Source organism: Triturus cristatus, chromosome 1_2, assembly GCF_964204655.1.
Source record: "Triturus cristatus chromosome 1_2, aTriCri1.1, whole genome shotgun sequence".
Taxonomy (NCBI): Eukaryota; Metazoa; Chordata; class Amphibia; order Caudata; family Salamandridae; genus Triturus; species Triturus cristatus.
In genome coordinates, this window is record NC_140580.1 from 21,929,769 (window position 1) to 21,954,645 (window position 24,877).

A 24,877-nucleotide genomic window follows, 5' to 3' on the forward strand; every position below is an offset into this window, starting at 1 on the left:
TACACTGGGGGGGGGGGGGTACGCTCCATACATACATGGGTGGGGGTACGGTCCGTACATACACTGGTGGGGTGGGCGTACGGTCCGTACATACACTGGGGGGGTACGCTCCATACATACATGGGTGGGGGTACGGTCCGTACATACACTGGGGGGTACGCTCCATACAGACACGGGTGGGGGTACGGTCCGTACATACACTGGGGGGGTACGGTCCGTACATACACTGGTGGGGTGGGCGTACGGTCCGTACATGCACTGGTGGGGTGGGCGTACGGTCCGTACATACACTGGGGGGGTACGCTCCATACATACACTGGGGGGGGTACGGTCCGTACATACACTGGTGGGGTGGGCGTACGGTCCGTACATACACGGGTGGGGGTACGGTCCGTACCTATGGGGGGGCTGGGGGTTCGGCGCGTACATACGGGGGCTGGGGGGGGTTTGGCGCGTACATACGGGTGCAGGGGGGTTCGGCTCATACATACGGGGGCTGGGGGGGGTTCGGCGCGTACATACGGGGGCTGGGGGGGGTTTGGCGCGTACATACGGGTGCAGGGGGGTTCGGCTCATACATACGGGGGCTGGGGGGGGTTCGGCGCGTACATACGGGGGCTGGAGGGGGTTAGGCGCGTACATACGGGGGCTGGGGTTAGGCGCGTACATATGGGGGCTGGGGGGGTTCGGCGCGTACATATGGGGGCTGGGGGGGGTTCGGCGCGTACATACGGTGGCTGGGGGGGGTTCGGCGCGTACATACGGGGGCTGGGGGGGTTCGGCGCGTACATACGGGGGCTGGGGGGGGGGTTAGGCACGTATGCGAGCACATGTCTCCATGGTTGCTATGGGAGTTCGGTCCGTACGGTGTTTTTTCCATACGGTTGTAACTTCGGACGCACGGTACGAATCGTACTTGCGCGCTCGGACTTCGGTTTTCACATTTGCACGTAAAAACGTCCGGGGACGTGTCGGACACGTTTTCCGACCCGAGTACTAGTGGGGGAATTTTACCAATGCATTTCGTATGGACTTTTTCCCATACGGATCGTACTTGCCAGTTTGTACGGGACTTGTACGATTCGTACGGAAAAAATTCCAGATACAAGTGGTACGGGGAATTTTTTTAACGGATCGGAATCGGCACCTTAGTCCTGATGACGCTCTACCCTGCCTCATACAAAGTATATCACACTTTAAACTCAAAACTAAGAAAGATCACAAATGGATTCCACAGATTCCACTAGCTGCATGAATTGTCCTGGCTTGGACAAAATTGACAACTCTGAATCTGTACTCGTGGTAAAGTAATGTAGCACTCCTCTCACACTGCATGCGTATTAAAACAGAGTTTGTGTACATTGATAAATAAAAATCCTCCATTTTCAAAAGAAATATCTAAATAGGGAGGAGAATCCACTCACTGAATTGCCTCTGTCATAGGGAAACTATGGTTTAGGAAGTGAAACCAATGAATTTTACTACGTTTTGGAGGATACTCTAAATCAGGTCTCTCTGCTGTGTCTCTGTCTTTACGTTTACCATGATGGTGGCCACATGAAGAAAACCCTTGTATTTTTGGGAAGTGCCCCTTGAAGGAATGCCACAATGGTTGGCAAACCTGCTTCTTTCTCACTGTTTTGCCATGAGACCTTGCTGGTAATGGGGTGTCTGTGTTTGTACCTGGAATTTCCAGAATGCTCTCTTTCTTTACTCCCTTTTACACAAGACCCTGGTGAGGTGGATCTCTAAGTATATTCCAGTGGATTTTGAGTGTTGGAATACCATGAATTTATGTGTGTAAGAATGGAAACTGGAAACTGTAGTAGTTTGATGGGGGCTAATATCTGCAATACACCACCAGATTGTCGCCTCTAGACAACCACACAGACATTAAGGTTGTGTGTGGGGTGATGGGGGTTTGTATGACAAAGCAATGCAGGGAAATACTCTGCATGCCTTTACCACACATTTCTTATCCAGCATTTTTTTAGATTGCTTAGGCTATGACAACGTATGCCTTTACCACGCATTGTTTATCTATATATTTATATATATAACCAATGTATTTGTGGGGGGAGTCCCCCAAACCCCTTAACGTTCCTTAAATGCGTGGTAAAGACAAACGTTGTAAAAGCATATGTGTTTTAAAAACATACATGGTAAAAAATGCGTGGTAAAGGTACAACGTGGCAAATACCTCATAGTAAAGTCCTCGTGATGGGGATGTAGGTGAACGGGCAGTCCTGGTGTGAGGTCCAGATTATAACCTACCTACAGACACACAGATGTGCCCCTACGTGTCACCTCTTGCAGGGGAAGGACATCATTTTGAGCTACGTCACCTTTAGCTCCAAGGTGAACACAGCAAATACAAAAGTGAAAGAAAGCCCATCTTTTCACCAGACGGCACATTGGCACGCTCTCACTTTCCACCTCTGCCCTTCGCACATATCAACCCTTTGAGTCTATAAGGAGGCAGAAACCACCTGGGTTTGAAGGCGGAGTCCACTGAAATCAATGGTGCTCAAGGTTCTTTAAGAGGCTGGAGAATGCCACATCTGGCCGGCCTCTCATTTATTGGAAGGCGAATATGAGTCCAAGCAGGGCGTCACGCCCCAAATGATGATTAGTTGAGAGTTTTGGACCTTGTCACTTACAGGTCAATCATTAGACATGAAAGGAACGGTGCAAGTGCCGCACCCAGTGTGCTAACAGGTGTGGACATATTGTTTCTGACATGACAAGGACACTTCTCCAAGCCTACAAATGGTGGCACATTACCGCGTCCAACGGCAGCGAAGGTGTTAAAGAAGGTGTCAAAGCAGGGTCGCGGACTTAGGTTAGAGAGCGGCGGAGCCCACGAGCTTGTTTCAGTCTAGTCTGTCTGGAGACTGGCCCACGACCTGGCTGAATATTTGCGCGCATACGTCAGTCGGTGCCTCCTTTTACTCCCACCTTTCTCCCATACTGAAATGTTGGGAAACACTGCTTTCAGAGTTAGAATCGTTTTTTAGGGTAATAAATACAGCATTTCATGCCACACTGGCTGACCCAAGTACCAACACTGCGTAAATTGTTCGTTTGCCGTCACAATATGCTTTCTTCTACAACACTGAGAAGTATTCCACAGAATATGCAGGCTGAAAGGCTACGTTTTTTACACAATGAAACTTTGTATTGCTCACAAAATGTTCTTTCCCAGTTCAAAATGTCTTTTCCATTGATACTTTTGTGAACTTTTTTTGGATTCATTTTAATCCAAGTCATCACATTCCGTTGTTTGCCAAGTTGCAATATGTGACCATTGCCTCGTGTGAAACGTCTGTGCGTTTTTTCATCTGTTCCCATAGCTTAATATGCCTTATGGAAATGTAATTTTATTTCACACACTCTTTCCTGCAGAACTATTTATTATATGTTTAGGTAAACTCCAATTAGAGTGTTTTATGCCAAAGTCTCAAAACGAAAGTTCTACACTATGATGTTATTGAATTTCTTCCAACTGCAGGAGTTGGACAAAGGTGTCACACCACCCTCAATAGGACAGGGCCTTAAATTCATTAAAAAGAAGCAATGGCAAAGCCAATAGGTCTGGCACTCGCAATATTTTTGAATGTTTTTTGTGAAACTGATAAGGGGACTACTTTTTGTGTGTAAATGAACACTGTGCCAGAGCAGAATGCCATTACTCACAGTATGGTAAGGCAATGGCTGATGTTGGTTGACCCTGTGCCCTCTACTGTATGCTGCGATGGGCGGAGAAAATGTTATTGACACACTGACCGACCAATAGATGAAGGGAGCTGGCGGAAAGCCCCTTTCATGTTCATGGTTTATGCTATATATAATTTTATTACTATCAAAAAGTCTTGGCTAAACATTATTATATAGTGTAAACTCACATAACTTGCGGCTTTCATTAACAAAAAGAGATGTCTGGCTGTTTGGGCCAGAGGCGGACCTTTCTTGGCTACATCAGTGTAGGTTCCCAGCTGGAAGACATTCCCATTCCTTGTGCCTATAACACTGCAGGTGATGCATCCTGCAGGACTCGGCGCGATCTGCGAAGGCAGTGTCAGGCGGCACAAGGGATCACCGACCTCAAATATCTGCACCACAGCCTTGCTGATGGGTCTGTATCAACTCCAAACTCACATACAATTAGTTAGGTACCCTGGGCAGCTGTATAACTTTACAACATATGCAGCATTTCTAGTTCAGTTTGGCAAAATGTGTCATTGCCATAAAGGAGTTGTGGCTTAGTGTTGGCTACCTTCTAGATTGTGAGCAAAACTGACTATTGGTCTACATTGAAGTGACAATAACATTCTAGTGTTGACACTAATTTATGACGGGTATCAACAGCGATAGAAAGAGAGCCAAGGGTCCCTGATTGAAGTCTATAGTGAAGGAGGTACTAGTGAGAGATGAGTCTGTAGTTTCTTCCTGAATTTCGGAAGTGACAATGTGACATACTGTGCATTATATGGGAATCAATGCTGGGCCAGATTCTGTCCTGTCGCCTACATTTTTCTTTTTTACAGTTCTCGACTTGAGGTCTGCCAATGCTGTGGCTCCTTCTGTAGGTTGTCCTCCTAAAGTGATACATTTTTTGGCTAGGAAGGCATGTGCATCAGTAACTGCTGACTCGTAGGTTCTGAAAAAAGTGTTGGTGATCAAGCAGGCCTTAAGGTCAGACAGTAAGGACTCAGTCTAGGGCTGAGGCAGTGTGACACTATGGGCTTAATTCCATCTTCACAGGAAGATACCATAGTCAGAATTTATGAAACCCTGTGTTTCTCTGGATTGGGAAATAAAAAGTGGACCCGCATATCATGTCAAATTCAGCATGTTTTTCTGCTCTCTGGGGGGAACAATGGGACCAGATCCACAGCCTTGAATTACAGGTAGGAGCTGGTGGTGAATGTGTGCGCGCTTTTTTTCGTCTTTGGGGGCGTAAAAGGAGACCGTGAGAGGGAAGTGCAGGATACTTTTTTCTTCGGCTGGGGGAAGCTTCTTCTACTCCTCCCATGTCGAAGGATGCAGGTGGACGAGGGAAGGGCTCATCAGCTGCCTGCTGCCACAGCAGCTGTATAGATGATCTCCAGGTTTGGGGTCTCCAGTTCGAAATTATTGGGTCTAGAGATGGCAGGTCCGATAACTTAAAGCCTGTGGACATCAGCAAACATGAAATGATCCGGAGCGGTATCCCCTGGGCCACTCGCAATGTGGTCACTGTCTTCAACTGGATGGCAGAATGTAGGTTGCTCCATTAGGGAATCAGTATGGATTCTTGGAGTTATGTATGGCAGCTTATTGTCCTCAAACAATGGTTGGTGTGGAAGAAATAAGCTGCCTTCACCATGAAACTGCTAAGTATCCAAGTTACCTTGCAGAAAACTGAATATTCCACAATAAAAAAATCTTTGATTGAGTTTAGTTTTTTCTTACACTAGAAAAAAAACACAATAGTGGTGCAAAGAACAATTTAAGGTTTTTAAAACTCCTTCATGCGCTTGAAAACTTTGCAATTAACTTTTCATTTGTGATATAATATATATATATATAGATATATATAATCTACTGGCGGTCGATAGATAGTAGATAGTTATAGTTAGGACCGAGTTCCCATAGGAAATCTGAAAATTCTATTTTGAATAACTTTGGCGTCGGTTGACTTATCTTCGTGAAATTTTCAAAACTAATGGGGCGCTCCGCTCAGCTCCTACCCTGAAAGTCTCGGGGTGATTCGTCAAGCAGGGGCTGAGAAAAAAGGGGGGTCCAAAAACGCGTTTTCCCCATGCATTTTCCCATAGGACCTTTAGTCGAGGGTACAGCCCGAACGGCTGAACAGAATTACTTGAAATTTGGCAAAGAGGTAGTCGTAGTCCTCAGGTCAGGCATGTGCCTTTTGCTTAAATGGTGTAAATCCGTTCAGTAGTTCCTGAGAAAATCAAAAGTAAAATCACATATATATCTGGGCGGAGCCTAACCACACATCTCATCGTGAGATCTGATTGGCTGTCAGCACTTCATCCAAGAAGTGTTGGCAGCCATCTTGGGACCAATATACATGATAGCACCTCATTAAAAAGCATTGAAGTTAATAGAAGGTTTTAAGACTTTAGTTACATTATAAATCATTTGTTTATGGTACCATACTCATTTTAGGAATTGTGGTGTGTTCTAAGGTGATTTTACCATGTGAAAAAGCCTTCTGCTGTGATATCATGAATCATGTTTGAGAGAAAACAATTTTCTCATGCTTTTCCCACAGAGGTTTGGAAGGTGATCTATAAGATAACTGAGAGCATATTTTCTGTAAATTCACATTATCTTTCTCAGTCATGTGAGAATGAAGTCTGACATTCTCAGTAAAACATGTACATCCAACAAGGGCAGAGACTGTCAGTTGATTCCTTTGTGTTCTACTGCAGCTTCCCAGAGTGTTCTAATGACAAACGTATGGCACACCTGAAGCCATCTTGGTTGGAATAAAGTGGTAATTCTTAAAACAAGGAACAAAATGAGGGGGTTCATTTTGCCATAGAAAGTATGATTAGTGCTGCAGAAAGAAAAATTAGGGCACATTTTGAGTGACTTCTCAAATCCTCTTCTATTTCATTAAAAAATTCTGACATTCAGACTGAAACATGCACTTTCAATACCAGCAGCAGACTTCCCTGGTGAGCAGTAGCTTTACTACAGTGATCTAATAAGCAACTAGAGTGCTAACATTCTGAATTTATGGCAAATTTGTGACACATCTGAATGCCTTCTGAATGGAATCAAAGTAAAAAACTGAAAGTATTTCCTACTGAGGAGACTGTAGTAAATGAGGAAATTAGGAAACATCATAACAAATAAGTCTCCCAAAATGGCCACCAGAGACAAAAGAGCCCAAATGTAGCCCAAATATCACCCAGATGTAGCCCAAGTATAGCCCAATGACAGAATGTCCCAGCGTGTTCTAACGAACAACTAGAGAGCTAACAGTCTTACTTATGACAAAAGTACGGCACACCTGAAGCCCTCTTGAATGGAATAAAGTGGTAACACTTAAAACATTTAATTTACAAAGGAACAAAATGAGGGGGTTCATTTTGTCATAGAAATTATGATTAGTTCTGCAGAAAGAAAAATTAGGGCACATTTTGACTTCTCAAATCCTCTTCTATGTCATAAACAAATTCTGACATGCAGACTGAAACATGCACTTTGAATACCAGCAGCAGACTTCCCTGGTGAGCAGTAGCTTTACTACAGTGATCTAATGAGCAACTAGAGTGCTAACATTCAGAATTTATGGCAAATGTGTGACACATCTGAATGCCTTCTTGATAGAACTAAGTAAAAAACTGAAAGTATTTCCTACTGAGGAGACTGCAGTAAATGAGGAAATTAGGAAACTTCATAACAAATAAATCTCCCAAGATGGCCACCAGAGACAAAAGAGCCCAAATGTAGCCCAAATATCACCCAGATGTAGCCCAAGTATAGCCCAATGACAGAATGTCCCAGAGTGTTCTAATGAACAACTAGAGCGCTAACAGTCTTACTTATGACAAAAGTATGGCACACCTGAAGCCATCTTGATTGGAATAAAGTGGTAACACTTAAAACATTTAATTTACAAAGGAACAAAATGAGGGGGTTCATTTTGTCATAGAAATTATGATTAGTTCTGCAGAAAGAAAAATTAGGGCACATTTTGACTTCTCAAATCCTCTTCTATTTCATAAACAAATTCTGACATGCAGACTGAAACATGCACTTTGAATACCAGCAGCAGACTTCCCTGGTGAGCAGTAGCTTTACTACAGTGATCTAATGAGCAACTAGAGTGCTAACATTCAGAATTTATGGCAAATGTGTGACACATCTGAATGCCTTCTTGATGGAACTAAGTAAAAAACTGAAAGTATTTCCTACTGAGGAGACTGCAGTAAATGAGGAAATTAGGAAACTTCATAACAAATAAATCTCCCAAGATGGCCACCAGAGACAAAAGAGCCCAAATGTAGCCCAAATATCACCCAGATGTAGCCCCAGTATAGCCCAATGACAGAATGTCCCAGAGTGTTCTAACGAACAACTAGAGCGCTAACAGTCTTACTTATGACAAAAGTATGGCACACCTGAAGCCATCTTGATTGGAATAAAGTGGTAACACTTAAAACATTTAATTTACAAAGGAACAAAATGAGGGGGTTCATTTTGTCATAGAAATTATGATTAGTTCTGCAGAAAGAAAAATTAGGGCACATTTTGACTTCTCAAATCCTCTTCTATTTCATAAACAAATTCTGACATGCAGACTGAAACATGCACTTTGAATACCAGCAGCAGACTTCCCTGGTGAGCAGTAGTTTTACTACAGTGATCTAATGAGCAACTAGAGTGCTAACATTCAGAATTTATGGCAAATGTGTGACATATCTGAATACCTTCTTGATGGAATCAAAGTAAAAAACTGAAAGCATTTCCTACTGAGGAGACTGCAGTAAATGAGGAAATTAGGAAACTTAATAACAAATATTTCTCCCAAGATGGCCACCAGACACAAAAGAGCCTAAATGCAGCACAAATATCACCCAGATGTAGCCCAATGACAGAAGTGTGCAAAACACTTATTTATTTTGTGTATTTGCAGTTTTATATAGTGCAGACTTGTCAGGTATTGGAATGCTTTACATGAGCATTGGTTACATCACACAAGATCAAATTCATTTTGGTTGTAGACATGGGGAGATTAAGTGATTTGACCACAATCACAGAATGTTGAGCTGAAGCACAAACTCCAACCTGGTTCCCAAGTTGCAAAGTCTGCAGCTCTGGAAGTAACACCACATCCTCTTGCCAAGGTGCAACATTTAATCAAGTGGTCAACTGGATAAAAAAACATAAAGATTACAAATAATTTAAAAGTTGTTTGTCGCTATTTGAAAACTCAGAAAATATGTCCTCTTTTTAGTTTTTTAGAGCACTAACCATAATTTTGATGCAAATAAGACCCTCTCATATATGTAATTTCTAAAGGAAATGCTCTAGGTATTACAGTTTTGATGACATCAAGATGACGTCAGGCGTTCCACACTTTTGTAATAAATATAGAATGTTAGCAATCTAGTTGTTGATTGGGACACTGTTGAGAGGCAGAGGCTAGGGGCACGGACTCTGAAAATTGAAGGCAGGTAGGAGTGTGCAGAGGCAACAATTTGACCACACTGGGCAGGCAGGAAGGGCAGTGGCAGCACAACAGACTATGGAGGGCAGTGGAAAGGGGGGCAGGGGCAACAAACCAACAATACAGGACTGGCAAGAGAGGCTGTGGCAATATAATAGACCATTGTGGGCAGAAGGAAGAGGCAGTGGTAGTACAACCATACATGCCAACAGACCCGTTTCAGTCAGGAAACGTCCAATGTTTTTAAGCTCAAATGGGCTTTATTTGATCTGTCTCCTGTCTACAATCTCCTCTTTTTCAATGTAACTCAAAGGGGAAAATCAATACCCCAGTTTTTTTTCAAAATCTCCCTCTTACCAAGTTCAAAATGTTCGCAAGTATGGTACATTGAATCATGGTAGGCAGGAGGAATTGGGGTAGGGACATGGACTCGGATAACAGAGGACAGGAGGGACATGGAGAGGTGCACCAAACTGACCCTACAGGGCAGTCATCAGGGTTTGCAGCAGCACAATACACCACACAGCGCATGCGGAACGGGAGTGCAGCACAACAATCCATAGAAAGCAATAGGGAGGGGACAGGACCATGCACATGGACAACAGAGAACAGATGGGAAAGAGGCAATGGTAGCTAGCTGACCATAATGGACAGACAGGAGAGAAATCTGCAGCATAACAGACCATAAAGGGCAGGAGGGACGGATCAGGGGCATTACAATGGAACAGACAAGCCAGGAGGGAGGGAATAGGGGGTCTGCACATGGAAACAGAGGGCTGGGGGCAAGGTGGCAGGGCAGGAGCAGCAAGATGACCATGGAGGTCAGGCAGGATGGGCACAAGAAACAAGACACACCATGGAGAGCAACAATGAGACTATGGTGGCATACACACAGACCATGGAGGGAAGGTGGGAGGGGGTCAGGGGCAGCTAGCAGACCACACAGGGAAGGTGGGAGGGGCCATGGCAGCACAGAAGACCATGCATGGCAAGCGGGAGGGTTAGTAGCAGCACAATGGCTATGATGGGCAAGAAGGAGGGTGCAGGGGCATGCACAAAGGACCACGGAGGAGAGAAGGGAGGGTCAGGACCTGGGCACAGACAAGAGAGTTCAAGGGAAGGGGCCTCACAACAGACCGCGCGGGGCAGGCAGGAGGAGCAGTTGCAGCACAACAGATCAGGGAGGGCAGAAGGGTGTGGCAGTAAAATGGACCATGGAGGACAGGAGGAAGGGGATAGGGGCATGGCATGTGGACAGGCAGGGTGGAGGTGGCAGGGACAGGTTACAGTCTCCTGACAATGCTAGGCAGGTGGGAGGGGAGTGGCAGCTCAACAGAACACTCATAGTAGATAGGAGTGGCAGGTCCATGGAACATAGTGGGCAAAAAGGATGGAGCAGGGGCATGCACAAAGACATCAGAGGGCAGGGGGAAGGAGAATAGGGGCAGCAAGCTAAGCACAGAGGCTAAGCAGGAGGTCAATGATGGGCCATAGAATTGGGCAATGGATGGCAGTAGGAGTGGACTGGTACATCATGCTAAATGGAGGGCAGTGGCAGCACATCAGACCATGCATGGCAGGAGGGAGGAGGCTAGTCCATGGATTCAGACAACAGAGGATAGGGAGGAGGTGGATGGGGCAGCAAGCTAACTGTTCAGAGAAGGTGGGTATTAGGAACTTTATTGCTTTTAAAATGTGTGTCTGTGCGAACTACTTAAAATATGAACAAGTATGCAGCATAATCTCACTTTTATTCAGGAAGAAGAGGACGTTTGTGACTGTGACTCCGGGCTCACTTGGCAGAAACACCCCCTGACCCTCCACCCCCATCGCAAAATGTAATGCCCGTGAAAAGGGTAGGTGGACGCAGTGTTATATAGAACATAGTCCTGAGAGCACGATTGAAAATGAAAACTAGATGTAGTATATGGTATAAACTATGCACCAAAAAGTGTGATATAAGATGAACCGGGGCGTGAAATATAATATGCAAAACATTGTGCGCAATGACAGATTCATTGGAGAGCGCGAGATAGCACAGGCACTAGCGCGTGCTATGCGATATGCGCCTTGGAGTGTAATATGCACAGGGCAGTGTTGTGTAACATAACTAGTCTCTAAAGTTGTAATATAAAATATGTGCTGGGGAGTGTAACGTTGCATATGCACTGTGACAAAGATATGGATCCCAGATTGTAATATGCATGGCATAGCGCTGTGCGTTATAACATACACATTGAGGAAGGCACGTTAGATGGGGCAATATAACCCGTGCGAAGGCAAGTGTGGCATGACATATTCACGGGGTGGTGTTACAGTGCACATGGGCTAGAGAGTGTCATAGCATACGCACTAGCTGGTGGAATACAACACAGAGGTGTGAGGCACTCGGCGGGCACTGGTGGGTGTAACACAGCATTGGGCTCAGCCAGGAGCACGCTGTGACTCTCAAGTGAGGTTCGTCTTCTTTCCAGAGACTAAAATAAAAAGTATTACACATCCGGCGGTGGATGTGTTTTTTATTAACCGTGAGGGGGGTTTCTTGCATAGTTTGGTCGAATTTTTGTCGAATCCCCTTTGAATGGCTTGGTGTGCGTGTATATTAAATATGCCCGTCAATAGCTACCCATGTTTGTATAAATAAACGACAAGGGTGTCTACTTGGAGAGTACCCACTGGCGGGGGTGCAGGGATTAGGCACGGTAGGGCGTCGGACACGTCAGAGCTTCACTAGCGGTGTAAATACATTCCATGTGGATTCATTCTATGCATAGTCGCCTTTTAATGAATATCACGCAAATCGTCATGGTGATAGGTACATACGGTTTGTCCAGCATGTCCTAGGTGTTTCTGTAAATATATATATTTTTAAAATAATAAAAAACAAAGCCGGCCCCGGGGGATGGGGTCCCCGGAGCCATAAGGGGCCTGAGGAGGGGGGCAACGCAGCCCCCTCCTAAAGAATTTAAATAAAAAAAAGGCCATGACCCGGGGGTTGGGGTCCCCGGGGCCGATTAAGGCCATGGGAGGGCCAAATGAATTTTTTTCAACAAAAAAAATTAGGGTGCAGGCCCTGGGGGATGGGGTCCCCAGGGCCAGTAAATTAGAAAAAGAAGGGGGGCCACACAGCCCTCCTTCTTAAAAAAACTAAAATAAATGAAAGACCGGCATCGCGCTGGAGGCCACGCCCCCTCCTTGCAGCACTCTGCAAACGCGCCCCCTGGCCAGTTGTAAGTTGGGGAATTAATTCCCCTTCAATACTGAGGGTCCCTGAGGGCCAACTAGCCCAACAGGTATCTCCAGTGTGCGCCAGGGAGCTGCGTTGCAGACAGGTGTTCTGAGGCCACGCCCCTTTTTACACCTCTATGCAACACAGCTCTGTGGCGCTTACTGGAGGTACCTAGTGGGCTAATTTGACCCTAGGGACCCTTGGGATTCAAGGGGACTTAATCTCTCAATTTAGAACGGCCACAGGGCGCGTTTACACAGTGGTGAAGGGAGTGGACGGGGCCTGATGTGACGTGTGCAAACACGCCCTGTGGCGTGTTTTAAGTTGGGGAAATAATTCCCTTTCAATCCTGAGGGACCCTGGGGGCCAACTAGCCCACCAGGTGCTTCCAGTAAGCGCCACTGCTCTGCGTTGCAGAGAGGTGGTGCAGGCCGTGCCCCTTTTTACACCTCTCTGCAATGGCGCTTACTGGACGTACCTAGTGGGCTATTTTGCCCCTAGGGATCCTCAGGATTCAAGGGGACTTAATCTCCCAACTTAAAAAACGGCCACAGGGCATGTTTACACAGTGGGGAAGGAAGGGGACGGGGCCTGAGGTGACGTGTGCAAACACGCCCTGTGGCGCGTTTTAAGTTGGGGAAATAATTCCCCTTCAATCCTGAGGGCCCCTGGGGGCTAACTAGCCCACCAGGTGCTTCCAGTAAGCGCCACTGTGCTGCGTTGCAGAGAGGTGGTCCAGGCCGTGCCACTTTTTACACCTCTCTGCAACGCAGCTTTGTGGTGCATACTGGAGGTACCTAGTGGGCAAGTTAGACCCTGGGGACCCTCAGGATTCCAATGAACTTAATCTCCCAACTAAAAACGGCCACAGGGCGTGTTTACACAGTGGTGAAGGCAGGGGACGGGGCCTGAGTTAACGTATGCAAACAAGCCCTGTGGCGCGTTTTAAGTTGGGGAAATAATTCCCCTTCAATCCTGAGGGACCCTGGGGGCCAACTAGCCCACCAGGTGCTTCAAGTAAGCACCACTCCGCTGCGTTGCAGAGAGGTGGTCTAGGCCATGCCCCTTTTTACATCTCTCTGCAACGCAGCTCTGTGGCGCTTACTGGAGGTACCAAGTGGTCTAGTTGGACCCTAGGGACCCTCAGGATTCAAGGGGACTTAATCTCCCAACTTAAAACGGCCACAGGGCGTGTTTACACAGTGGGGAAGTGAGGGGACGGGGCCTGAGGTGACGTGTGCAAACACGCCCTGTGGCGCGTTTTTAGAGGTAGTTTTAATCCCCTGCCCTATTATATACTAGGGGCTTACAGAGGAGGTCATGCTGATCACAGGGGGACCCCAACGCATAGTGTTCCCTAGTGTATGTAGGAGGTTTCACTGTATTCTGAGTGTCTTTTAACATAGCACTGGCTCTAGGACTGGTTGGTCAGACTCAGTTACCACCAGTATCCGTCTGAAAAAGTTGAGGGTACAGGATGATTTTGCAACAAGGCTTCTTTCTGCTCTTCTGTTTGTTCTTTCTGCACGTTATCCTTCTTTCTGCACTTTTCTTCGTCTTTGAGGACTTCTGTTGCTTCTTTCTGCATTTCTTTTTTTTCTTTCTGTGCGTTTTTTCTTCTTTCTTCACATGTCCTATCTCTGTAGGCATAGTTAGAAATTAGCATTTAAAAAACCTTTGAAATTCACTGAAAAAACCATAGGTTTCAGGCACGTTATAGTTAGGAATTTCACTGAAAAAACCATAGGTTTCAGGGGCGTTATAGTTAGCTGGACTTTTCACTCGTACAAAACCATTGAAATTCCCCCGTTATAGTTAGTTCAGCTAACTATAACTTGCGCGCCCGCAATGCACTGCTGATGACGTCACATATTACATCACTCATGACATGGTCAGTGACATCACTAATGACATCACTGATGACATCATCCTTGTGATAGAGTGGCAGACCTCCTCTTCCCCTAATATGACCTTTGATACACACATTCAAAAATAGAAACTACAATGTTCAAAACAATGGACATACCAATACCAGTTACAACCTATTCAGTAATTCTAAGATCCACATACACATCCACTCATTCACCAACAGTCCTATACAGTCACTCATACATGTACTCACTCCTCATATGTACTCACACACCTATACATCCTGTTAGACAACGCCACTCATCCATAGAGTTACTCACACACATAGTCACTCATGCTAATAAAGAATCAAACATCCATTTACTTGCATATACAGTTATACACACACCACCCCACTTACTTCTACAGAAACTTACATATACTTAGTCTTTTAAACAATCACTTATAGAAACACATACTTATTCATACAGGAACTCTTTCAATCTCTCACTCTCACATATACTCACTTATATACACCAATAGTCACATATACTAGTTTAAAACATATGTAGTTACTCATAAAGACACTATTGAGACAGTCTATCACTCACTAACACACCCATGCACACACTCATCCACCCATACAGTCCTGCACACATGCTGTCTTCAACACATACAAACAGTGAGTCACTCATTCATGCACCTATGCACTACGTAATACCCCCCACCGAACCATACAGACACTCAGACACTCATACTGATACTCAAAAATCAAACTAATAACCTATATAGACACTCATGTAGCTACTCACCAACCCATGCAGCCACTTATACACAAAGTGAGAGACTGATACAGATATTTACACATTTAAACATTACTCACTAAGCCATGTATTCACTAAGATACACTTAATCAGTCAGTTATACAATCAATTTTTCAAAAACAAATCATCCATTTAGACACTTATATACCCATTTATTCTTCCATCGACCTTGAGATATACATATATAAAACATATGTAATTTTCAGAAAAATGCACATTCACTGAATGATGTCATCAGTGATGTCATTTGAGATGTCATCAGTGATGTCATGAGTGATGTCACTGACCATGTCATGAGTGATGTAATATGTGATGTCATCAGCAGTGCATTGCGGGCGTGCGAGTTATAGTTAGCTGAACTAACTATAACGGGGGAATTTCAATGGTTTTGTACGAGTGAAAAGTCCAGCTAACTATAACGCCCCTGAAACCTATGGTTTTTTCAGTGAATATATATATATATATATTTTTATTTTTTTTAATTGCAGTGTCTTGTAACATGTTAGATATAAATACTATATGTTCTTTAAATAGCTGGGCTTATTTGAGGAAAAAGTGAAAATCACTTTTTAACTTTAAAATGGAAAGCAATCTGAAGTTGATTTATGTTGGGAGCGAGAGGGTGAGACAATCTTGCCTTTTAAGTTCGCACGACTGCTTAACAAGCCTGCACCAATCAAATGTAATGGAAAGAATCCATGAATTCATGACATGTTCAAGTATGTTTGTAAACGTCTCCAGAACCCCGTGATGCCAATATACAGTATATTTGCAGTTGTGCCTATTTTAATATGCTATTTTCTGCCGTTGTTGGGAGGGGCAATGGCTCATCCCAATGGCTCTCTCCTTCCACAACAGTGGTAATAAATAGCATATTATACTCCACATACATAGTTTATGCTATGGTATTTTTTCATGATCACTTGTTTTAACAAAATATAATGAATCCAAACCTGGATGCAAGTGTTTATGCAGTATGGTAAAATTCCATCGAAAAACACATTGTGACTCTTAGGGGAATTGTTTCATGTGTGATGTAATTGTTACATGCAATCTGTGAGACTGTAAATTGTGTTTTTTCATTTTACTGTTAATTAACTCGAATTTGATCGTTGCATTGTAGTAGTAATTGTGTGAATGTGCATTTGTTTGTAATTTTGTTCTAAATAACGTGTTAATGGGCTACATGCTTTTCAATGCCATGACATAAACATATATACTACACACTGTGGATGTGCATATGCTGAATTGTGTTCTGCCATGTACAGGTGTTACAAACAAGGTATATAACTATGTCAAGAGCACATTGTGTTAAATGTGTGCACTGAAATAGAATTGCATTAATTAAGCTTTGTGTGTATGGCGTCAGTTGATAGGCTGACTCAGGACTGGACTAAAAATGAAAGTCAGCCCTGGCAAAATATTTAAAACAGCCCACCATGAAGAATGCTTCTACTGGAATGGGCCCTTAGTAGGCTTGGTTGGGTCATGGCAGCCCATCCTGCTCTGAAAACATGCTCTCAGCCCTGCACCCTCCTCACAACATGCCAGTGGCTCTGGGCTGACTTGAGAAGAATGTGCGGGAGGAGGAGTTATTGTATTTAAAAAACACACAATTTTGGAAATGCTTGAGGCCCTCATTAACAGTGTAATCAGTGTTATTAGCAATGATCAATAAATATATCATCATGTATATAATTCTACAGTGAGAGGATAAATGTGGCCAAGAATGCAGGGTCATGAATGCTATTTTATGCATCGTTTGTACAGGCCACGCCTACACCTTAAACCGTCTGATATCACTTTTAGACCCGGGACACCCATTCTGGAACTGGATGCCTTGTCTGTGACGTCTGTAGCTTCAACTGCTGATGTTCAACTGCCTCCTTTTCTTATAATAGCTTGAAGTCCTTAGAATGAAGGAATAGCATGAAACAGATAATAACTGACTGTAGTGAATCCTCGGGACAGTCCCATCCCCTCCCCTGATCACAGTTCTGATGCAGACACCCACAGGCACACAGTCGGGCTTGTTTGATGGAACGCAGCTGTCAGACCAGTTCTCCAGGGCCCGTGGGACTTGGAAACAGCTGACCAATCCCCAAGGCACGTATTGCCAGGTATCCCTGGAGCCACAGGCACCTATATCTTCTGCAAAATCCCTGAAATCTTCAATTTTAGGCTCTATCTTATGAAGATAATGAGGCTGAATGGTCAAGGCTAACACCTGCAGGTCAGTCAGTTGTGGAGTACACAAACTACATACTGGGAACGGTTAGTGCAGTCAATTCAAGAATCTCATACTGCAGAGGTTTTAGGACTTTTATTCGTTAACCTCTACAGCCTAATGAAAGCAATATACCCAGTCAGGCAATACTTCCAACTGATCTTACAGGCATGGATGTCGATTAACCAAAATGCCTGGGGTAGCCATAGTGACCTTACACACCCTTTGACCTTAATGACAGGAAGTGAGATCAGATGACTTTTGAACCTGAATATCTCCAGGAAGTGGTGTCACTTGACCTTAACCATGAACATATCACAATGCTCAACATTGCTAAAGTTCCATAACTGCATGATAACTATAACGCAACACAGACAAAAGTCCATTTTATAAACCACCTCCATGAGGGTGCTGACATAATCTTTGAAAGTGGTGGGAAGTAATACTTGTCCTGAATTGTAGCGAGACAGACCTCTTCTAGATGGGGTACTCCCCGGGAACATTTTGAATAGAATGGGGTCAAATAGCGTATTTAAATTAACAATGTTTGCACAAACTTGCTAAAAAGCTACCGGCTCTGAAACGACAACTGCATATCACGTCTTTTCATGATGTGCCTGTAGAAGTGGACCTCAGCTAGGCCTACCAGTGCAAGGGGTTCGCCCTTCTCTGCACAGAGTCCTCAGACCAATAGGAAGAAGTTGGCACAGAAACTGGAATAGAAAATACAAAGTTTAATGAACCTCATGAGGTGGAACTACATTCACACAGCACCCTTCGGTATTGAATGAAGTAGCACACCAAACAGAAGGAACATGGTCCTTTTATACCCACACAGGGGCTTAAAAGAGGGCGGTACAAGTACAGGAGAAGGTTTTATGTACATATAAGGTCATATAGAAATGCACAGTCGACAAGTAGGAGGAGTTAACAGTTTGCCAATGCTAGTAAACACATCCTGACACAAATGATCTTTCTCTTAGCAACAGTTGATTTCATTGTGGACATGATCAGCTTGCCGTTGAAAACAATCGTTGGAGCTCTTATCCTTGGGCAGCCGTTGGTTTCTTCACCGAGGGTCAAGACGGGTGTCGCTACACTATACAGGACTGATCCCCCCCCTTGCCACATCGGCATTCCGTTTCACTAACCCAGGGCGGTTGCCCAACCAGTCTATTTCGACGATGCAGGCTCTTTCCGTTGTCTCAGTTGGTATCGGGATACTCCAGGAATCGTGTGGTCCGGGAAGACTCCCTCAGGTTCGTCAGGTGATATGGCTTGGCCTTTCTCTGTATCCAGGATGTCCCGATGGTCGATTAAGGCAGCAGGATCCACCAAGGTAGACAGCACTTTCTTGGAGTGGGTGGAGTGCACCCAGTTCCTCCTGTTTGTCACTCTGACCGCAGTTCTCATTGAAAGGAGCACCTGCTCTGGGCCGCGCCACCTCGGTTCCAAGCTGCTCGACCTCTGGAATGATCGGATCATCACCTGGTCTCCAGGTCGAAGTCCATGGCCTTCACCTGCAGACCTATCAGGAAGAGCTTCTCAAACCTGTTGATGAATAGAAACCAAACTGTCAGTCAATTGTGATAGGTTGTCACTCATCAACAAACATGGTACATCATGTATGGGACGTGGTTTAGGAATTCCCCAAATGTTCATAGGCCTTCCAAACACCACCTCATATGGTGTAAGACCAGATCGCGAATGTGGCACTGATCTAATGGACAACAGTGCCAAAAGTAATGCGTCTGGCCAATTCAAGGATGTGGAAGCCAGTATTTTCGCCAGTTTCAATTTAAGTGTCGCGTTATACCTTTCCACTAGCCCTGCTGATTGTGGATGGAAAGCAGCGTGACATTTTTGCTTAATTCCTAGTCCCTTCAGGACATATTTGACAACTTGCCCAATAAAATGGGGTCCGTTATCACTCCATAAAAGTTTACAGACACCAAATCTAGGGAAGAATTCCTTCAAAAGTACCTTTGCTGTAGTGAGAGCTGTATTGTCCTTCGTAGGGTATGCCTCTATCCATTTACTGAAGGCACATACCACTACCAAAACATACTTTAAGTTATTACAGCGCTCAAGCTGGATGTAATCCATTTGCAAAACTTCAAAAGGTGCGGTTGGCGTAGCAAACCCTCCTGTAGGAGTTCGTGTCCCTTTACCAGGATTATGCTGAAGACAAATCAGACAAGGCTGCACCATCTTTTTAGCTGTGCCGGCAATTTCTGGATGCTCCCAAACTTGCATGAGCAATTTTGTGATCGAGGAGGCTCCAACATGTGCCGGCCCATGTGCCATATGAATCATAGGTTGTAAATAGGCTGTAGGCAATCTCCACTTGCTCATCTCTTTATTCCTCCAACAGCCCTCATCGTCCAATGTTCCCTCCTTAGACCATTGCTCAATTTCTTCTGCAGAAGCAGATCTCTGCATATCTAGCACTTCCTGTTTGGTATCATGCCAGCGTTCAGCCTGTGACTTCACTACGTACATAGACGTGGTGCTTTGCTGCATGGCAGTTTCACGGGCTGTTTGGTCTGAAAAAGCATTGCCTTGTCCTATCTTATCAATTATTTTCTTATGTGCGCTACATTTAACAATTGCTATTCTCTTCGGGTATGTTAAAGCAGTCAAGAGATTATGTACTAATTCTCCATGCATTATTTGCATCCCGTGGGATGTAAGAAAGCCCCTCTCCTTCCAGAGTAGCCCAAAATCATGAGCCACTCCGAAAGCATAGCGGCTATCTGTATAAATGTTCACAGATAAGTCAGTACTAAGTTCACATGCTCGTGTTAAAGCTATTAGCTCAGCTGCCTGAGCTGACTTCTGTGGAATACGCGCTGTCTCAACTACCGTCTGAAGTGTTGTAATTGCATATGCAGCTGACGTTGTACCATCTGGTAACTTCAAACAGGACCCATCAACCCATAGTTCCCCATCAACATTTGAAAGGGGCGTGTCTTGCAAATCGACACAACCCTTTGTCTGTTCCTCAGTAAGGAATATACAATCATGAAACTCCTGTGACTGAGACTGAGTCACCGGGTATGGCAACAAAGTGGCTGGGTTTAGTATCGCACATCTCTTTAGTGTAATGTGAGGGGCCAACAATGTCAATTTGTATCCTGTCAGACGAGCACTAGTTAAATGCCGCGTCTTCGTCTGATTTAAAAGGGCATCAATCGCATGGGGTACTAGCACCAACAACTTATGTGACAAAACTATCCCTTCACTCTGACGTATTGACACAGCTGTTGCTGCAACTGAAGGGAAGCATCCAGGTAACGCACGAGCAACAGGATCAAGTACTGCTGAAAAATATGCACAGGGACGCTGTTTGTCACCGTGTGTCTGCACTAAAACTGACAATGCGCATCCATCTTTCTCGTGTACATAGAGTGTAAAAGGCTTCGTATAATCTGGAGTACCTAACACTGGTGCTGAACAAAGAGCTTGTCGTAACTGTCGGAAAGCAGTCTCACATTCATCTGTCCATGGGAGGGGCATTGGAGTATCTTTAGTCAAAAGTGCTAGGAAGGGTTTAACAATGTGTGAAAACCCTAATATCCATTGCCTACAAAAAGAAGTAAGACCAATGAATGCACGGACATCTTTCTGAGTACGGGGCACTGGTGTGTCTAAAATAGCTTGAATGCGATCTGGTGTGAGTGCACGGCCCTCCTTAGACAGAAGGTGACCTAAGTAGGTTACCTTCGGTCTACAATATTGCAATTTCTTTCGTGACACTTTGTGATGATGGGAAGCAAGAAAAGAAAGCAAGGACAAAGTACAGTTTTCACACTGTTCAGGGTTATCGGCTACCAACAAGATGTCATCGACATATTGTATGAGAGCCACACCTTCAGGCAAAACGAAAGAATCAAGTTGTCTTTTTAATGCTTGACTGTAAATACTAGGACTCTCAGTATAGCCTTGAGGAACTCTACAAAATCTATACGATCGATTATTCAAAGTGAAACCGAACAAATATCGGCTATCAGGATGAATAGGGATCGAAAAGAAAGCATTCTTCAAGTCTATCACAGAGAATGTAGTTGCTGTCGGAGGAACCAAAGTAAGAAGTGTCGTTATGTCAGAAACCACGGGGTATTGCGATACTACAATCTTGTTAACTTCTCGCAAATCAATAATGAATCGGTAAATCCTAGTGTCAGTATCTTTTTTCAGAATAGGAAGAATCGGACTGTTACAAACATTGTTACGAACTTCCTCAACAACCCCCAATTCAATGAGATCATGGACAATACGTATGAGTGCTTCTTCACCTTCCTGTGAAATTTTGTATTGAGGCAAACGTGGCAGCACAGCGCCCTCCTTAACACTAATATGTACTGGTGGAATAACCATTTGCCCTACATCAGTGTCTCAAGTAGCCCACAAAGTACTAGGGAGTGAAGCTAATGCAATATCCTCTTTAACAAGACAAGCTCTCTCCTTCACAGGATGGTTGTCATTCAAGATAACACGTACACCTTCTGGAGAACATCGTATCGTAGCCCTGAAATACTTGAGCATATCAAGACCCACAATATTGTCTGGGAAAGCAAAAATGGACATGGAGCAGTAAATTTATCCACATGGAATGCAAGTGGTTGTGACAGTGGGCTAAGGGAAGGGGTTCCATCGAAACCTATCGATGTAATGGTTAAGCCAGACAGGGGAGCCCTTGGAACCAATTGTTTAGACAAGGCGCTACGAGTAGCTCCTGTATCAACCAGAAACTGATCAGTAGAACCCAAAACATTTTCTGTAACATAGGGACCCCTCTGATCTACTGGAACTTCAACTGATTCCTTACCCCATCCTAGGCAATCCTATGCATAAGCAGAATCTTGAGAATCAGACGGCACATAGTCGGACATTTGATATTGGTTCCTTCTATCAAAAGTGTTAAACCCATCCTGCCCACGTATATTAGCATCAAACCTAGCACGATCACCTGTGCTTCCTCTAGGCCCTGAATATGCTGAATGATTTCTCATTTGCCCACGACCACGTGTACACTGCTGAGCACGCAGTGCTGGACAATCGGAAGCCCAATGCCCAAATTTCTTACAGTACGCGCACTGGTCAACAGACAAATTCGAACAAGTATAAGAAGGGAAAGACGTACCATAAGATCCACGTCCACCTCTATCACTACCTCTAAAAGGCGGACCATAAGCCTGAGCCAACATAACCTTAGTTTTTAATTCTTTAGTCTTTTTATCCTCATTACCCTTTGCTTCTAATTCCTGGCGTTCATAATACTGAGCCATAGTCAAGAGAGAAACCGGAGAAGAGGTAGTCCATGAACTCTCACTGGCTTTTAGGCGACTAGGTATTCCTGGCAACAGGTTAGCGACATATTTATCAATAAACAGATGTCTGCCCATGTCATCTGTCAATGACTGGCCACTAAAATCGTGGAATGCTTCTTCAAAACGTGTAAAGAAATCAGAGACCGATTCATCTGCCTTTTGCTTACAAGATGCTAAAACAGTCCAATCTATCTTTTTAGGGGGAATAATCGTTTTTAACTTAACTAATATAGCTGCGGGAAGATCTAAAATTAACTGACATGGCTCTGTGCGGGTTCCCTTTCTACATCCATTTGTTCTAAGTCTTTCCATAACGCCCCAAAAGCTGCACGATCATCAATTTTATGAACAGTTATCCACATATCAGGTGGTAATATCAATCCGAAAAATAAATCAATATCAGGCAAAGTCATAGTACAAGAGCTAATAGCACCCTCAATTTCCTCATAAAAAGCGGCTGGATTTTTACCGCGGATCAGGCAATGCAGTTTTAAGAGCCATGACATCCGTCCTATTCCAAGGAGTGTAAACCCAATTATAAATAAAATAACCCTTTGTATCGAGAGAAGCCTTATCATCACTTGTACCCTGTCCTTTAGGAGGAACATACAAAGGCACGGCCTCCCGCATAGGTTTTGCATGAACTGTCATAGTCTTATCTGTTCCGAAGATAGAAGCTTGTGCCATGCTGGTCTGAGATGTCTGTGCAGCTACGTCTGCAGCCTTTTTCTCCTCTCGCAAACGGACTGCATCAACACGCAGTTTAACCAAACGCCTGATTGTATCAGTTACCTGGGAGAAAACAAAAAGACCATCATGCATTTGCTTACAATTATCTGCTACATCGTCGGGCTCTAACTCCTCAGAATATTTCCTAAACAGCTCAAGGACCTCTGCGGCAAACACCTCAGTAAAATACAGCTGCTCCCTTTCCTGCCACCCTTTCATACTATCTAAGAGTTCAGAGGCGGGGGCAGTGCTACGAACTGCTTTACGAGCAGCAGATCTAAGCTGGGACGCACGCGCAGCGGTCAACATAGACTCGAGTTTCTCGTGCCTTGTGTTCCTCCGAACCGGAGTCCTCATCTGACTCATGAGGGGCAGAAGGAACAGTATACGGAGGTGGAGGACGATCTAATAATAAGAAATCATCTTGTGGTTTATTAAGTATAGGATAAAGGGGCCGCCTAATAGCGTATTGGCCAGTTACCTGTAAATTGAGCTCCCTATCTTCTCTCTCTTTTAACTCTTTTATTTCTTTGTTTTTCAGCTCTAATGCTTTCGCATAAATGTTCTTTCGCTGTTCTTTTTCAATCAAGACTTGCTCACGCTTCATTCGTTCACGCACTTCTTTCTCCCACATTCGTACACAGTCAAACATATCTTGCCTAGTCTTTCGCTTAAACATATATTGTTCCACATGCTCAATCTTTCGTAAAACAAATGACCCATGCATAGGCCAACGCAACTCAGGATCCTTACGAGTGTATTTATTCCATAATGTGCTGTACATTATAGAAGAAAGACCATGCTTAATATACATATCCCTATTAGGCGTCCCCTCCGGGGGGGCCGGTTGTGCTTCATCGAGTCTCAAACTGGTACCACTACAAAAGCAACACATCCTACGAAGTGTGCTAAAAACAGGCATGCCAAAAATAGTGCGGAATATGCAGTATTATAATCAAAGTAGCACTTAAGGTACCTTTAGTACGATGTGCCATTCAAATCAATTCAGATAGAGAAAATTCTCCTCATTACCTGCCTATATAAATTGCAATTTATATATGAATCTCATAGAAATCTAAGTTGGCCAACACAAATTCCAAAATACAAAAGCCGCAGTAAGTGTTACTAAACCACCTTACCAATCCCAGGCATAAAAACCAACAGCAAGCGCCGTTGACACTTACCAATCACTTGGTGTCCAGGTTCCAACTGCCAAGTTCTAAAATCGACCAAATGGTCACTGCACGGCGAATCAACAGAAGAGATCACAGTCGAGGACCGGCACCACCTGGATGGTCAGATCAGAAAGAAAGGAAAAACGCCGTGGTTGCCAAGACTCGGGTCTCATCGGGCAGCGATCGCGTCCAGAGCGAGATTCCAATCCTTCGTCGCGACCAATCCTTTGGGCATCCGAGTCGCCGATGAGCCCCACTTATCGGGCGCCAATGTGTAGAAGTGGACCTCAGCTAGGCCTACCAGTGCAAGGGGTTCGCCCTT